This window comes from Myotis brandtii, unplaced genomic scaffold (assembly GCF_000412655.1).
Source record: "Myotis brandtii unplaced genomic scaffold, ASM41265v1 scaffold712, whole genome shotgun sequence".
Classification (NCBI taxonomy): Eukaryota; Metazoa; Chordata; class Mammalia; order Chiroptera; family Vespertilionidae; genus Myotis; species Myotis brandtii.
The window spans coordinates 826,042-844,012 of NW_005370798.1; the positions used below are offsets into that span (position 1 = coordinate 826,042).

Genomic DNA, 17,971 nt, shown 5'->3' on the forward strand with positions numbered 1-17,971 from the left:
ATTATACTAATGTATCTTTTATATATGAAAGTGGATATAAACACGGAGTATAGAGAATATGAAACATTTGTTGAAAAGTCAAGAATCTGGAAATACAAATCGATGAAATATCTTAGTCCAAGATGCACAAAGATTTTATTTGCAGTGCTGATTTATTATTAGCATCTGACAAGAATACCATTTAAGAATGTGTAGCCATGCCTTTGCCTACTTTGAAAGAGTATCATGCTCCATTAATAATGTCTGTGTGGGACACAAAGTAGAAGGTGAGCTGCATGTTATTCAATCTTGACTTAGCTGCATGAGATTGGTCTGAATCAGGGGCCAGTAAGCTTTTTCTGAGAAGGAATAGAGAGTAAATATTTTAGGTGCTGTGGCTCATATCTTCTCTGTTGCAACTGCCCAATTCCGTCATTGTAGTGCTAAAGCAGACAAATGCAATAACAAACAAACAGGCATTCTATGTTCTCATAAAATTTTTACTTACAAAAACAGGTGGCAGGCCAGATGTGGAGCATAGGTTATACACAATTAGGTGACCCCAGGTTTGAGTGGTATATCACATGGCTTCATTTGCATGACATGCATGTCATGATTTCTGAGAATACGAGGCTATTCTCCTGGCCAGATATTTGGTGGCAATCTTGTATGCCTGTGTATTACTGGGAAAAAAGAGAGCTTATGAAAACCTGTACTTTTTCAGTCTATGGATCTTCAGACAAGTGAACTGAAGCAACAATCATACATATTATGGTATACTAGTAAATTAGTACCTGTCACACGCATTGGTTTGCCCTTTTTTCTCATCATAATTATTTTTTTTAAGATTTTTGCATTTCTATGTAATTTAAGTCTAGTCTAGATACCATTTTTTATAAGAGAAGGAGAATATGTGATAGTTGCTGAAATGTGGCTATATTAGTCAAAAGTCTTATAGTTACACGTATATGAGCACAACTCAATTGAATTCAGACAAGAAGGGAGGGAGTATAATGATTCTATAATGTGTTTTGAAAAATTGAGAGTTATATCTGGCCTTTAGAATTGGGATTCAATTGTTTGTGATTCAATACAATTTTAACTAGAGATTTTTATGAATAATAGAGCTCATTTCCATCTTTAATCTCTGCATGTATTTGTGCATTTTCTTTATTCTTGTCTCTTATTTGAAAACGAATTTCCTCCTTTTTTCTAATCCACTTGAAGAGAAATATGGTTGTGCAAAGTCTCTGAACGTAGAGTTTCAGCTTCAGAGAAAGATCACCTCTTTTTTGATTCCACTTTAACTTCTAGGAAAGGACTCTTGGATCCAATACCTATCCATGGACTGATCAACGGAGAAAAGTGAGTCTGAGAAAAAGGCTGTGACTGTGCACTGTGGGGAACTACCCTGAGCGAGACAGCTGTGGACAGGTGGCAGTTACACAAATTGGTGCACCTGGATGACCCATGAGGCTATAAGACAAGTTCTCAGGAAAGTGATTTCGTACAAGGGGAAGTGTTTGAGTGTCTTATTCACTGGATTAGAGAGAGAAAGTCTTGTCATTTAAATTCCTCTCTGGCATAGCGTATTCGTTTCTCCATTTCCGTGAAAATTTCATGACAGTTGGGCACTTCTAAGGCAGCTGGCTGCTGAGTGTTTGGAAGCATCATGTGATATTCTTGGTAAGCAGACCATGGGTGGAAATAATTTAGTCTGTGCTTTGTTGTTGGGCCAATGGGCCTTAGGCTGAAAGATTACTCAAGTGAGGACAATGGAATTGAATGTGAAGGATCCGATTAGCAACCCTTGCCTTTTTGTGCTCTGTTTAAGCTACATAATAATTCCTTCTTCTCCCCTGCACTGTGATGATAACCTTCAGTGCCTGCATCTCAGGATCTATTGAAAGTAGCAAATGATGACCCAAAATAATGTGTTCCCTGTTGAAGGACCCCAAAGCGCACATGGCCCTATCTCAGAAGAAATTACTTGTTCTACTGCCAGATTAAAAATTTCCTCCATGTGCAATGCTGAACTGCTACTTCATAACTGCCCTTCAGCAATGTATAGCACTGTGGGCTGAGAACATTGCTTCTTTAGAATCAGAGCCTGACTCACCACAGACATGACATGGTGATTCTCAGTGACAGCATTAGGACATGAGCATTCAAATGCTTTATGCATCTTCTTTGATGTCCCTTCATTCCAAAGCGATTTGGGATATGGAGCGCTTTCTCTCAGAAGGAAACAGAGCTGAGAAATTGCTTTTGGAGTGACATAGCTGGAAGAGATGGGGATTGTCCACCCTATGCCCCTATCACCAAGTTGTCTGGAATTCAATACAATGATACAAAGGTTAATATTTATAAAAATAAGTGATTATAAAAACAACAAAATGATATTTAGATTTGTTTTAAATGAATTTAATAATCAATTTTTATTTTCCTGAAAATATCCTGAACAAAGGACTCTGTGTCTTAGGAATAGCAGGGTCACATGCACTTCAGGTTTCATGAATTTATGAAATCCATTTTGTTTTTTAACCTCACTGGAGGATATTTTTTTCATTGATTTCTAGAGAGAGGGAGGAAGAGGAGGAGAAGGAGAGAGAGAGAGAGAGAGAGAGAGAGAGAGAGAGAGAGAGACTATAGAGAGGGAGGAAGAGGAGGAGAAGGAAAGAGAGAGAGAGAGAGAGATTTTGACATAAAAGAGACACATTGATTGGCTGCCTTCCACAGTCCTACTGGGGCTGGGGAACCTACAACTGAGGTACATGACCTTGACCAGGAATCAAACCCAAGACCCTCAGTCTGAGGGCCAACATTCTAACCACTGAGCAAAACCAGCTAGGGCTATGGAATCCATTTTTTAAAAAGGAGCCTAAAATTTAAAATTACTTTGTTTTTCTTACCAAGAAAAAAAAATCATAGAACTATCTTTTTTATTGTTCTTATTGTAAAGGTAACTTAGTAATATAATATAGAAGAATATAAATCAATAATTAGAAACCCTCTTATCTTTATATCTGATGGCATTCTCCTGTAATTTAAATGAGACCTGAAATCATGAACTTGTGCAAGAGCGTTATCTCACCCCACTTTCCCATGCCCTGTAGGAAATGCATAGTCCTTCACAAGATTCCCATGTTTTCTCAGAGACATAGTTCCTCTCACTACACACAAACTTCACACTAGGTACCAATTTGTAGTTCATTTCAAAGTTGTACCTATAACTCCGTGCTAAAAATATAAAATGTGGTGCAGGGATTATATATGCTCTAATATGCATATTTGGGCATGAGAGAGAGTTGGCCAGTGTGGCTGAGTCGGTTGGTTGTCATCCCATGCACTGACAGATTATGGCTTGATTCTTGTTAGGGCACATGACCGGGTTTCAGGCTCTATCCCAGACAGGGGGCATACAGGAGGCAGCTGATTGATGTTTCACTCTCATATAGATGTTTCTCTCTCTCCCTCTCCCTTCGTTTTTCTCTAAAAATCAATAAAAATATTTTAAGTGTTAATTCTTCTGGAGTAAGGGAACAAGACTCTCTCTCTTGCCCAAGATTGCATATTAAAACATATCTAATTCTTGCACATTTTAGAATGAAGTCAGAGGTAAGGCTTTGTAATGGGCTACAAATCTATAAATAATTTAGAGAAAATAACTTTCTCCCATGTAACTATATCCAACCTGTTTCAGAGACAGATTGATTCCTAGACTGCTTACATTGCCACAGGATTTTAAGAATTCACACCTTACAGCCTTTATGAAGTTCCCTATAAACCAATGGTTTAATGTACAGGAAGGGATAGTTTCCACATATCCACATGGTTTAGAGTAAAGGTTTTTGTATAAACTGGAGGTCTGAATCTCAACGTATCTGAAATATTTACCAGAGAAAGAAAAATAAAGATAAAAATGTTTTTTGTTTCTACACCTTTGTCTACCGAAAGAGAAAACATATAAAATAAATAAATAGTAATATAAAATAATTTCACAATATAAAATATATTATGGCAACATAATATCATGAAATTAAAATGATAAATAATATAAGACTATCGTGAGCTTGCATGTTTACATTTGTGACATGGAGGGTCACAGCTATAGATTTCACCATCAATTTAAACTCTCTACCTATATGTTTGTCTTTTGTTTTGTTTTTGTTTTTCATTCCAAGAAGTTCTCAGCCAAAGCAGAAAGGCATATGTATGGTGGCCAGATGCAACTCACAGCCTCAGGTTCATAAATGGGCAGTTAACTGGAAAATGCCTTTTGAAAAACATGCAAGCTGACACCGTTTTCTACGGTGGCACTCCATGCCAAAATGCATACAAATAAAGGTTGGGTTAATTAATGTTTCATGGAGATTTTAAAACTTTATTTCCTTCTCATTGGTTAGTTTAAAGCTTGAAATAATCCTAAAACACACATGCCAGAAAGGCTCCACCAAGGATTGTGCATAGTCAGCAGGCCAAGCCTCTGCAATCCACTGCCTATGGATGACTTGATTAACAGGATGTTATAATGTGAAACGACAATTGGATCTTCACTGTGCCCTTTTGGTTACTATTTTAAAGGTAGGGGAGGCATAAGTGATGAATAATAGACCTAATAAGGAGACATTTCATCGGGTTTTTCATTATAATGAAAACATCTCAGTGGAGAGATAAAACACATTTACTGAATTTGCCAGAATAGAGATGCGATTGTTGGAACCAATTTAGATACTTTATAATTCATTTTGCAGTAATCTCTCTTTTGAAATCGGAGCACAAGAAAGAACAGAAATACTTTCATCATACAGTTGGGGGACACAGAAAATGGTCTTTATTTCCAGACATTTTGGATTATGACTTTCATTCTGACAATCATATTGAGCAGAGAAATGAAGTATCAGCTATTAAAAGGAAATTAGCTCCCAAATTGCAATTACAACATTAACTTTAGTTAGGATATCAATAGAGAAAATCATTTCCTAAATATTTGTCTCAGGATGTGTCTCTTTTACATTCAGCCAATTCAGCTCTTGCCTTCGAATGTGAAAGTGATCTATCATCATTTTTATCAAGGCTGATAAAGTCATGTGACTGACCAGGCAACCTAAGCACACAGAAATATGTATAAATTGAATTTTTAGTTGATTAAAATTTTCATTAACTAGTCTGATGTTCACTCACACAAGAATATTTAAAATGTTTAAAATTTCTTAGGTTTGTCAATTACTGCAACAAAACTACACCAGGACAAATAACAACAACACAATCATTTCTAGCTAAGAACATCCACAGCTGATGGAAATGGAAAATAGAGAATAGGAAATTGTTCATTATTATAAATAACATGGGTTCAGACGCATTGAAGAAGACCTCAACCAAACTCACTTGTCCAGATGTGCTCAGTAATTAGGCAGATGAGTAGCAGGTCCCGACTTGAGAACATGGAAATGCAGTTCTGGAATCCACCTTCTCTTTTCACCAGTGCAGCAGCAATGCCTCCACACAGGTTGGCTATTTTTGGAGGTGTTGTGAAACTATGAGAAAACTCCCTCTTCTGTTGGAATCTATTCTACAGCCCTTCCTGCTCAGGCAACTGAGGTTAAGCATTAATGGAGTGATTTTAAAATGCTAGGGCTTCTTTGGAGACACTGAGTCAGGAGATCGCTCCCAAGGAAAGAAGAAAATAGCAGAGTGACAAGCAGGGGCCAATTAGGACTGAATACAGAGGTACACCTTGTTTCTGCACAAAATCACCTTAATCAGCTTTGCTTAAATTGTGGCATGGAGAGTTATCGTAGGTATTCATTTTTTAATTCGTTCCAAAAATGTTTATCCCCCCCCCTTTTTTTGGAGAAACCTGGCTCTCATTATTCACAATGTATGCACTAATTTATTTAACCCTAGTTATACAATGAAACGTACTTTTCAGAATTGCTAACTCGTACACCTATGGCAAACAAATTCACCAACTAAAGAACAGTGTTTATGCCATTTTGTCTTCAACTTTATTGATTCACTCAACAGACTATATTCCAAAGTTACTTAGGTCAGCTCCTTTCTTCCCCAATCTCTTCAGTGTGGTTATGTCAGCAATTTTAATACAGTTAGATGTAGTCGTCATAATCTGCATTCCATGTTGAGTCCAATGTCTTGACTGATATTTTATTTGCACATAGTAAAAATCACTTTTATAGTATGCAGTTGTACAGACAAATGCAGAGTTATGAATCATTTACCACTGACTGTACCATGAAGAATGGCTCCATTGACCCAAAATTTATCTTGTGTAGCCCTGACCAACGATTGATCCATTTTTTGTTCTTATGACTATCTTTTTGAGGAAGGGAAATTCTAGAATAAAACCTGCTAACCAAATGGCAAACAAAACCACTTTACCCACTTGGCCAAGTAATTAATACTAGTGCCAGAAAGGGCTGAAAGAACAAGGATTACTTGTCTTAGTCTTACATTTCTAAAGTGTGTGTCATCCCCCAACGTGTCATGGAAGAAATATAATGGAAACTCAATTATCCTCCAAAATTCCCTTATTCTTGATCTTCTCTCCTCCACTTAATATTGAGTTGGTAGTGTAGACATGCACTGGGCTAATTAGCCAGAGCCAAAATAGTCAAATCAATGAAATGTGTCTTCCCCACCATCCCCTCACTTTTATTTTTCCCACCACGCTTTCACCTTTCTCCTATATCTGGTTGATGTGATGCCCTTAGGTTTTTGACATCTGACTAAGTTCTGTGCTCTACAGTTAGCTTTCCCTTGCCTCCATTGCCCCTGGATCATTGATTACTAAAATGAAAAAAAAAAATGTGTTGAATTCTACATGAAGTTTTGTTTTTTTTCTTTACTGCTTTTCATTTATAAACCCTTGGAACTTGAAAATGAATTACTTTCTAAAACTTTCTAAACCCATTATTTTTAAAATCAAGTTTGGATAACTCAAAAGAATAGAAATTTGATTTGACTGAAGAGAGAAATGATAACCGATCAAAATTTATTTACCATTTCAAGGAAGTCAGATGCAGTGATATATCACCAGATGGTAAACGGATTACCATCTAATGGTGTTTACTATTTTCAACTCAGTGTTATTTGCAATTTTTATGTTATTTGGATTTCCAACTATTTCATTTATTGCAAAAATTCATTAGGCACAACTCTAAAATCTGTTTTTTATATTCTATTTCTTTCAATGCTGATTTACAAGAGTGCTGAAAAGTCAGTGTTGTAGTTAAAGGAGGAAGTATTAGAGTAGCTCACACAATCCAATACCTGGCAGTAAGATAAAGAAATCGAAATAGCGTTGTTAGGCTTGAGTGTGGTAGTTTGGGAGATGTGCTGAGTAATAAATGGGAACACAATAGCGCCATGCATCTATCTTTTGAGATATGCTTAAATTAGTTTTGCTCTTACAAGAGAGTTTGCTGTCTTAATATTATTGTGTTTATTATTGCCACTGTAATATTATCCCTAGAGTTTTATTATGGAGTATACAGGTCTTTTCTTCACTTTAAATGTTGACAGAGGTGATACAGGTACATATATATTAAGTTTCTGGCACTTTTTGGAAATTCAATTTTGTTTCTATGTAAGTTGCTTTCATACTTTTCTTATCCCCTGTAGTCAATTACTTTCATTCCTATTTTATGGCTATTTCAGAAAAATGTAAAAACAGTTCTTGTGGAATCCAGTGAGTTATACTGAATAGGAGGTTTTAACAATTTTGTATCACTTTCTAGCTATTTCTAATTAAATATTAATTCATTTTGAATACTTCAAAAATAATATCGAGTTGTTATAGTTCAATATGTCTCTTGAATATAGAGATGACTAGGCTTGCTCATGAACGTGACATGGAATGTAAAAGAAAGAGAAGTTTTTGTGATTGTTGTTAGCTGTTGTTTCGTCTAAGCTTCTTGAAAGAATAAAATTGCCGTTTACTGAAATGGGGGCTACTGGCTTGGGAGAGAGAAAAATGAATCACAGTATATTTGTTTTAGTAGATCATAAGATGTTTCTCTATCTAGTCTATCACCTGTCAGAACCAATCATGATTTCTTCCAACCTTTTTGATTCTGAACAGAACTTACTTTTAAGTGTATTACAGAATAGATGCCATCAACCTAATCCCTTTCTCTTCAACAGTGAGCATATGGACATACTTCCCTTATGCCACTTGGTAAGGCAGTAACCTGTAAGTCATCGCTTTAGCCTTTAACTGTTTTGGAAATCATTTAACAACAAGGATTCTTTCCACCCTAAGACAACTAATAACCATAAAAGAGTCAAGAATAATGAATACTCTTCTTGGGGAATTAAATTGCTTTGTGCCTCTTGGCCAGTTCACTTCATCTTAAATGATGACATGTCTTAACTCTAGGCTGAAAGAGAATTGAAATAGGTAATAAATGATTATAGCAAATTATATCTTACATCTGGAAGTTAAAAACACAATAGAAAAGCTTTTTGATAGAAAATATGCAAAAAGCAACAACAACAAAAAATCCTGGCAGTTTAGATGTGATGCTGCACATGTATATTTGACAGGGAAAATACAAAAATGCTGAACAATCATAATATATACATGGGTAGCAAAGTTGATGGTCTCACCTACCCATTTGTCCTTTTCTTGGAATATATTTTAGGGGAATATTTCAGTCAACTCTTACAACACATTTTCATTTCTATATCCTCCCTTAAAATGTTGAAGAAAAGATTTATTTTTTCTGATCACCAAGAAGGAATGAACAACTGATTGGATTAAAGAAGAGGCACTTATTCTTTTATGAGTGTAATATCAATCAATAAGCATAAAGGAAGTTTTCATTGATATTACATTAAACTGTATTTCAAGCATCAAACATTTTAAATAAAAAAATTCCAAAAGAAGATACACAAACAACTCTCAAGTGTTACTGCTACTCATATGTTTCCAGTGGTGTGTTTATCTATCTATATAAAAGCCTGAGCGACCGTTAAGGCGGAATGACCAGAACGACCAAATGACCAGTCACTATGATGCGCACTGACCACCAGGTGGCAGCCACTCAACGCAGGAGCTGCCCCCTGGTGGTCAGTGTGCTCCCACAGCCAACCTCTCATGGCTTCTTCCCCTGGTGCTAACCATTCATAGAGACCTGCTTCTGGGTCAGGGTTTCATACATAGCAGAGCAGCTCCCTTGCTGTGATCTATTGAAAGTCAGCCCTAGACACAAGGGTTTGTCTCGCTCCCATCATCTCCCTTCCCTGGGGTGGTGGCGTGATGGCAAAAGAGGGAGGAGAAGGGAGATGGGAACCGCCTTCTCCTTTCCCTCGCCTGGGGGCCAACAGCCATTGGCATCTGGCGTCTGTTTCTTCTACTCCTGGCTCAGTGACCGTCACCTCCTCTTCTGACCCCACTGGGGCCTTTGGGCCTGGGCTGGGCTGGGGAACTGGGGGTGGGTGGCAGCAGATGTGGCTCCTTTCCCGGGGGGCTGAGGGCCAGCTCCCTCCTCAGGGCCTGCTGGCCAACTTCCCACAATCCCCCTGCTCCCATACACAAATTCATGCACCAGGCCTTTGGTCTTATATAAACAAACTTCTTGGACCAATAGAGCGGACTTTATGTGCAGGTCTAAAAAAGTACTTTATGTCCATTGCCAAGAGAGCTTACATAAAGGATAAAAATGGGAACACTGGGAATGTTCCCCTTGGCAGAGTCCAGTTAAACTACCTAGATGGCTGAATAGATCAAATAAGATTTTGAATATATATTTTTCATGTGTTGAGTGGTCAGATCGCAGAAGAAGATATTTCCTGAGACAAAATATTTTCATCAGGGTTGAAAATATTGAGAAAAAATTAAAAATGCCAAGCAAAATTTCAACAGTTGTTTCAATTAGCCAAAGTCATCTGAAAAGCCATTTAAACACAAGAAAATGAAAACAGGTGGAAATACTCTTCTCCCTCAATTCCATTTTAGAATTCTAGAAACACTATACATTGAGAAAGATTAGACTGTCAAAAGAGATAGAATTTCTAATTTCCTTGGAGCCCACAGATAAATGACAAAAATACCAGCTGGTTTATCTACTACTGCAGTATCCTTTCCACAGGAAATTTTTAAAAGCAGCCAATCTTTGAGGACATTTTGGCACTAGATGTATTTAATTAAATGTGTCATTTTTGATAGTATTATTTTTTTTGTTTACAAATCTAAAATATATTCTTTCTAAGACAGCAAATGAACAGATGTGTACATGAATGTGTGAATATGTTTCCCAATTCTTGGTCATTTTACTCTCTTGAATGTTAGAAATTTCTATAGTTTTGATCATTTTCACAATATGAAAGTTTTTTTTGGCTATCAAAGAGATAAATATAGTTCTTCAGCCTTAGCTATTACCCTCCCCATAGTAATAAATGGAAATATTACTGTATCCATGGAAGGACCAATTACAGCATGATTTATACTAGATACAAAATATCATCAGTAGTAACTACATAGCATTATATAATTTCATGAACACCATAAACAAAATTGTTTATTTAATATAGTGAAGATTACTTTTGTATAACTATGGGTTCAAAATTTGGGGCCTGAAATAAAGCCACCTATGTCTTTGAAATAACTAGTGAAGAGTTTATCAAATTTCAGGTCATACCTGACTAGACAGGTGAGTAGGCATAAAAAAAAAATAACAACATCAATAACTAGGTGAATTCCTAAGTGCATAGGTGAATTGGATCAATTAGGTACAGTTAAATGTACATGATTCTTAAATAGAGGATCTAATTTTTTTAAGAAATATATTTTATTGAGTTTTTACAGAGAGGAAGGAAGAGGGATAGAGAGTTAGAAACATTGATGAGAGAGAAACATCAATCAGCTGCCTCCTGCACACACCCCACTAGGGATGTGCCTGCAACCAAGGTGCATGCCCTTGACCGGAATCGAACCCGGGACCCTTGAGTCCACAGGCCGACGCTCTATCCACTGAGCCAAACCGGTTAGGGCAAGGATCTAATTTTTATACTAACAACTATAAATACAAACAAGTCTACCTCAATTCCTTCCTTTAGAATTTTAAGCAATAGAAGCTGGGAAAACCAAGGGATTATTCCAAGTCACACAGCTAGTGGGATTATGAAATGGTTGTGATGATGAGAAGCTAGATGGGTAAGTAGAGATGGGCATGATGATAAAGATCATGTTGGTGGATGAGATAATAATAATAGCTATTTATGAAGTGTTTCCAATAAGTTATCTCATTTACTCCTAAGGTAGGTATTATTCCACTTATTTTAGTACAGATGCAAGTAAAACTCAGAAAGTAAAATTTTCCTTAGTACAGATAGCTAGTAAATATTGGAGCTGGCAATCAAATTTCAGTCTTAATCCAAAGTCAAACCTTTAAAATTGTATTATTATTATTTCTAACACCTATGAGACACATCCCTATCCCACTTAAGGGTTGTATTATAAGATAAGGTATTCTAGAAATATGAAATGGATTTCTATCTTAGGAAAAATTGACCTGCAGAGGGGAACATGAAGCAGTATTTTTAAGAGTCTTCAATGCTCCTCCAATAATGTGTAGAATCAATTCTAGATTTTTTTCCCATTATTAGCAGGTAATACAATTTCAGAACTTATGATATGCCTAATACCTCTCTAACCTGCTCCCACATAATGAGTCAGCCCTTAGGGCAAATATAATTAGTATTATAAAAATATCTTCTTTTTCATACAAAGCTTTGCCCTTCCTAGGGCATGAGATTGAATCCTTTTTCTCTCAGTGAAGCCCTGATAGCCCAATTCATTGGCCCATATATAAAGGGAGACCTGCATTTGGGGGAAGGTTGGGAGTGCAATACATGCCCTGAAGCCAGAGCACTGTGGACTCATTAAAGAACTAACCAGATAGCTGGATCCCTCAGTGTGCTATTTTAGAGATAAATAATGCTCCCTTTTATAGATTGCTCCATTTTTCTTTTTTGGACATACAATAACTGGAATTAAGTTGTAGAGACATGCTTACCAATGTTGTAAATAAAGGGCTATGAATATGGAATATGTTGGATGACAAATTTAAGAACCAAAAATATCTTCACCAAATGGAGCAATGTGCCGAATCTATCAAGATGAAATGTAATAAGAATACACACTGGCAGGTTTAATTACCATTATAGTTTTACTGCTTATTGCTGATATAAGGAAAAGCTATTGACATTTTTTTATGATTGAATTGGCCCAACATACCAATATTTCCCTTAATTCTAATTTTTCGGTGAATTCTTTGGTATTTTCTAAATATACAACCATATAATCTTCAAATACTAATATTTTATGCCTTTATATACCTATAACTTTCATTTATGTTTCATGTCTTATTTTTTATTGTCTTGAACTTTCAGATTAAGGATAAAATATACAGATAATACAATAAGAATCTGGCTTGTTTTCTCACAAGTAGATTTCTGAAACACATTTTCTTTGTCCTTAGTAAGTCCCTGTCTTTGTTAGGGTCATGTATGGCACTAAAAACAGCAACCACATATATTCAGAGAGGTAGTCTACAGATGCCTTATTCAAAGTACAGACCACAGATCAGTGACTGTCTAGATCAGTCCCTAGATCTAGCCAGTTTTGCTCAGTGGATAGAGCATCAGCCTGTGGACTAAAGGGTCCTGGGTTTGATTCCAGTCAAAGGCACATACCTCAGTTGCAGACTGGATCCCCAAACACAGTTGAGGCGTGTGTGGGAAGCAACCAATCTATGTGTTACTCTCACATCAATGTTTCTCTCTGTCTCTCCCTCTCCCTTTCAGTCTCTCTAAAAATCAATGGAAAAAATATCTGCGGGTGAGGAATAACAAAAATAAAAATAAAAAAAAAATCAGTCCCTACAAACTTAAGTACAGAAATTATATGCAGGTGTTTAGAAATGTTACAGCAATTTGATTTGATCGAATAGTTTTATATTATTTGCATCTAAAATAAAATGTGTTGTCTTGCACTTTGTATGTCTTTATGTTTTATTATTTTACTAATTCATGTTTATAATATTTTACGAAAATGGCAGTCTGCAATAATGGGAAAAATAAATGGGCCTTGATAGTTTAACAAGTGCTGCTATATAAGGGAAAGAAATGGGATGAGGGTTGAGCTAAATGAAGTCTATGTTTATGTTTCCTTTAAGTTTCAATATTTTCTATATATAAATAGTCTTACTAGAAACTAAGAAAAAAGTTCTACTGTTCTGAGAGACCCTGTGTTACATTCTAATCAGGTAATCTATGTTATGAGGATATAGTTGGAAAGGATGTATGTGTATTCAAATTCCAGAATCTGAGGCTGTGTTGCTCAGCCTTTTTATTTAGTTAACTAGAGGCCTGGTGCGTGAAAATTCATGCACTGGAGAGGGGGTCCTCAGCCCGGCCTGCCCATTCTCACAGTCTGGGAGCCCTCAGGGGTGGGAGGCAATCCGGCGATCAGGGGAAGGTGACGCCGGTGACGCCCCCATCACACCTCTGCTGCTGCCACTGCCAGCAGCGCAAGCCTCAGCCGGCCCTGGTTACCTGAGCCTAAGGCAGCCCTGGGCGGCTGGGCAGCTGGGCAGCCTGACATCGAGGCTTGCCTGTGCCTTGGGCCGGCTCTGGATGGCTGGGGGACAGAGGATGGGTCCAGCCACACCGTGAGCCTGCCGCCTCCCCGGCTGGGCTGAAAGGACTGGGGGACTCCAGCGGGGCTGAGAGGACTGGGTGCCGCCATCTTGTGGCTATGGGTGCTGCCATCTTTGTGACAGCGTGACAGTCATTTTGCATATTCCCTCTTTATTAGATAGGATTATTTTTTAGGTTTTTTGGCATGTTTGTTGAGCTCCTTTCTCAGTCTAAATCCCAAATCCACAACACCCAAGATGGAATATCAATCAATATTTAGATAAACGTACTGAGAGTCAAATGTATTGTGCTTTACTAAAGGGCTGCTTCACATGATTCTTATTTCCAGGAACCTTGTTCATTTCAATGACCTTCAGGGCATCTGAAGGACAGAACAGTAGTGACAGCCTCATGTAGTATTTAGCTTGCATCCATTATTAAGCCATCTCCGTAACAAAGAAGCATTTATGCAATCACTTACTTTTATCCTTCGAATGCATGGCATATATGATAAATGACTTTTAGTAAAGCTTTATGAATATTTTATAAATAATAAATGTAGCAATCAAAAAATATTTTTCTTTCAATATATTGTGCTAGTGTGAAAAATAATTAATAGCAAACAGAGAAATGAATTCCAACCTTCATTGTTACTAACTTGCATTTTGATGTATGAGATTGGCCTTCATTGTTCACTGGGATTGTACCAGGAGTCCTTTAGGCTCTCCTAAGTCCAAATAATATTTTGAGACCTCATTTGTGGGATTTTTTTAATGAAACATAATAATTCTATGTTCTCTTGATTTGTAGTAACTGTTAGATCTCCAAGTGCCTAGAACAGAGTCTGACAGTTACTAATTACGCTTTTGTTTGTTTTTATGAGCAATAACTGCTTTAATCTGTGTTACCCTTAGATTGGGGGTGGGGGGCAGGAAGAACATGGCACCAGGTATGTCTGCTCAGGGACCTTTGAGGAGTCTACTTCAAAACCTCATTTAATTCCCACCTGGTTATTAAAGGACTAGATAATAATGCAAATATTTGGATCCTTTCTCTTACCACGGGTCTGTGAGAATCAATTTTATCATTTATGCATTTACTGGAAGGCAAAAATAATGTTATAAATAGTCATCTTATGCTTAAAAATTATTATTCTGAACCCAACAAAAAGTCTCTGTGATACAAGGGCCCAGACGCAAGTTTGCTGAGGCATGCCTTTCTCATGTGTTTCTGTCCCTGCTGCCCATGGTCTGGGATAGGATATCTGATCTCTGGGGATCTGCCAGGAAAGAGAATCTGTGTTTGAGTTAGATAAATAGAGTTAGATAAATGTACTATTTGTGGCAATATTGGTGATTCCAACCAGTTTTTCTTTTCTTGGTAGTTCAGAATAGACATTATAATTTTTTTCTCTACAACATTTCAGCTGCAGCAGATAAATTGACATCAAGCATGATAATTTCATTCTCTTTGTCATAAGTTGGTACCACGGTGGGGGGTATTAGGAAAATAAATAAATGTCTTGTTTGTGGGACCCATGGGAACAAAAGAAAGATATAAATCAAATTGGTATCTGCTTTCAAACCAAGGTGAATCAGCCTTGTCTCAGTCTGCTCAGGTTGTCTTAACAGAATGCCATAGCTTGGATGGTTTGCACAACAGAAATTTATTTTCTCACAATTCTGGAGGCTAGAAGTTCAAAGTCAGGGTGCAAACACGTTTGGTCTCTGTTGAGATCTCTCTTCTTGGATTGCATACCTTCTATTTGTGTTCTTACATGGCAAGGAGAGTTCAGGAGCAAGCTCTGGTATCTCTTCTTATGTGGGCACTAACCTCATTATGAGAGATCTGGCCTCATTTCCAAATACTCTCACATTGGGGGTTAGAGCTTCAGTATATTAAATTCAAGGGGACACAATTCAGTCCATATCATGCCTCATAATGGGGACGTCAGCATGAAGGGTGGAGGAGACTTCTATATCAATCAGTTCTGAACCCTGTCCAAGTATGATCTCCTTCATGTGTGAGCTATCATATATCCCTTTTCTTTTCTACCCATTCAATTTGAGCTTTCTTTTATTTTCAATGAAGTGGTTACTGCTGATGAACTTAGTACATAATCCCTACACCACCAGAGGGCTCCCATTCAAAATTGGCTCTCGCAACATAACTTTGATTTAGTGTGAGCAATTTTTCTACACAGAAAACTTGGAGCAGTGAAAGGAGTGGGGGACGCCCACCACTGACTGGATGTGGACATCAGGGACAGCCAGGAGTTCGTTGATTTCACTGTGGCTTTGTTTAGCATCTAAAGCAGGTGTGGGGACACAAGATACCAGTTGGTAGTACGCATATAAGCAAAGTGTTGGAAAAGATGGAAAACACTCTAAAGTAATGGCCCTTAACATGTTTTTAACATTTTCTACATTATTCTACATTTCATTAGGGAGTATTACTCCTTCACATCCAATTCCATTATTGAATAAATTATTATATTAATTATTCCCATAAAAAGACACTTCTAGTCTTAGCAAAAGCATCTCTGATGTTTTTTTTTTTCCCACATCCAATTCCATTATTGAATAAATTATTACATTTATTCTTCCCATAAAAAGACACTTCTAGTCTTAGCATTACCATGTTTTTTCTGATTATATGGAGAATGATTAATTTGTTTGATGAATGAGTAACAGGAATGACAAGAATAGTTTTTACACTTTAAGGCCCCTATACCTGCAATTTATTCGTCTGCATGTCATATATGTTTGACTTCAGAGAGGAAAGGAGAGGGAGAGATAGAGTCATTAGTCAGCTCTCCTGCATGCCCCCTACTGGGGATCGAGCCCATAACCCTGGGCATGTGCCCTGACCAGGAATGGAGCCCTGACCTCTTGATTCATGGGTTGACACTGAGCAACATCAGCTGGGTTCTGCTGCATGTCTTGTGGGCAAACACCTAGTCATCCTTCAAGACTTTGCTCAACAGTTACCTCTTTGGTCTAGTTGTCTTTCAATAAGACTTAACCCTACACATTTCCAGAAGCAATGATATTTGATTTTCAGTGTTTTTGAAGTCATTTGTGGGAACCACAGAAAGGATCTTACTGCCTGTATTATTAGCTTATCTCTATTTCTCCTTGCAATATAGAGTGATATCATGAGCATAGAGATTACACCATTTTTATTTTTATAGCCCCTGTACCTGGAACAGTGATTGATATATTTGGGGATTAGCATTACCATGTTTTTTTCTGATTATATGGAGAACGATTAATTGTTTGATGAATGAGTAACAGGAATGACAAGAATAGTTTTTCTTTTCTTCTTTATTTCACTCAGGTCAAAATAGTCTGAATATTGTTCACATGGCCTTAATTTTGGCAAATGAATATTCTTCAAATGTGTTGCATACATTTCCAAATATTCCAAAATGCTTGAAGTTAAATACCATTCAGTAAAATCATTTGAGTAGCTTTTAACTATATTCAGTAAGGAATCTGTAGCATAGTCTTTGATTTACTATATTGCCAAAGAAACTACTAATATTCCCAAGCAACCCTCTAACCATATGCTGCTCTGCAAAAGCATTCCAGAATGTTCCTGCTCTGCAGTTTCCAGGGACTGCAAACCTTCCTGTCTCTGAGGCAAGAATAAGAATCCATCCAAAGTTTCAGCTTGCTTTGTGGCTATCTGTCCATACTACTTAAATATTGGTATCACTTGATGATCTGAAGTTTTTAAAACTATCATTTTCTCCATCCCCAATGTCATAGATAGTAATTCCTAAATTTGCTCTGCTTACTATACTGCTTTTAATGTTATTTCCAATTAAAATATGTGCAGCAGAATTCAGATATCTTGTTGAAGACATAATCATTTCCACAGAAACCAATTATGATGTAAACAAGGCTGAGACTTCAGGCAGGCGAATAAACCACAGGAAGTGTTGAATTCCAACCAAGATTTTTGTTTGTGCGCTATTATATTTAGAAACCAGAAAGTTTCAGCTTGCTTTGTGGCTATCTGTCCATACTACTTAAATATTGGTATCACTTGATGATCTGAAGTTTTTAAAACTATCATTTTCTCCACCCCCAATGTCATAGATAGTAATGCCTAAATTTGCTCTGCTTATTATACTGCTTTTGATGTTTTGATGTTTTAAAATATGTGCAGGAGAATTCAGATATCTTGTTGAAGACATAATCATTTCCACAGAAACCAATTATGAAATTATGATGGCTGAGACTTCAGGCAGGCGAATAAACCGCAGGAAGTGTTGAATTCCAACCAAGATTTTTGTTTGTGCGCTATTATATTTAGAAACCAG

At 37.0% G+C, this 17,971-nt stretch overlaps 1 long non-coding RNA gene across 1 annotated transcript in view; it reads left to right on the forward strand.

Annotated features, from left to right (window-relative positions):
- Positions 1-17,971, forward strand: part of LOC102238742 — a 584,126-nt gene that overhangs the window by 446,983 nt on the left and 119,172 nt on the right. The window lies entirely within an intron of this gene.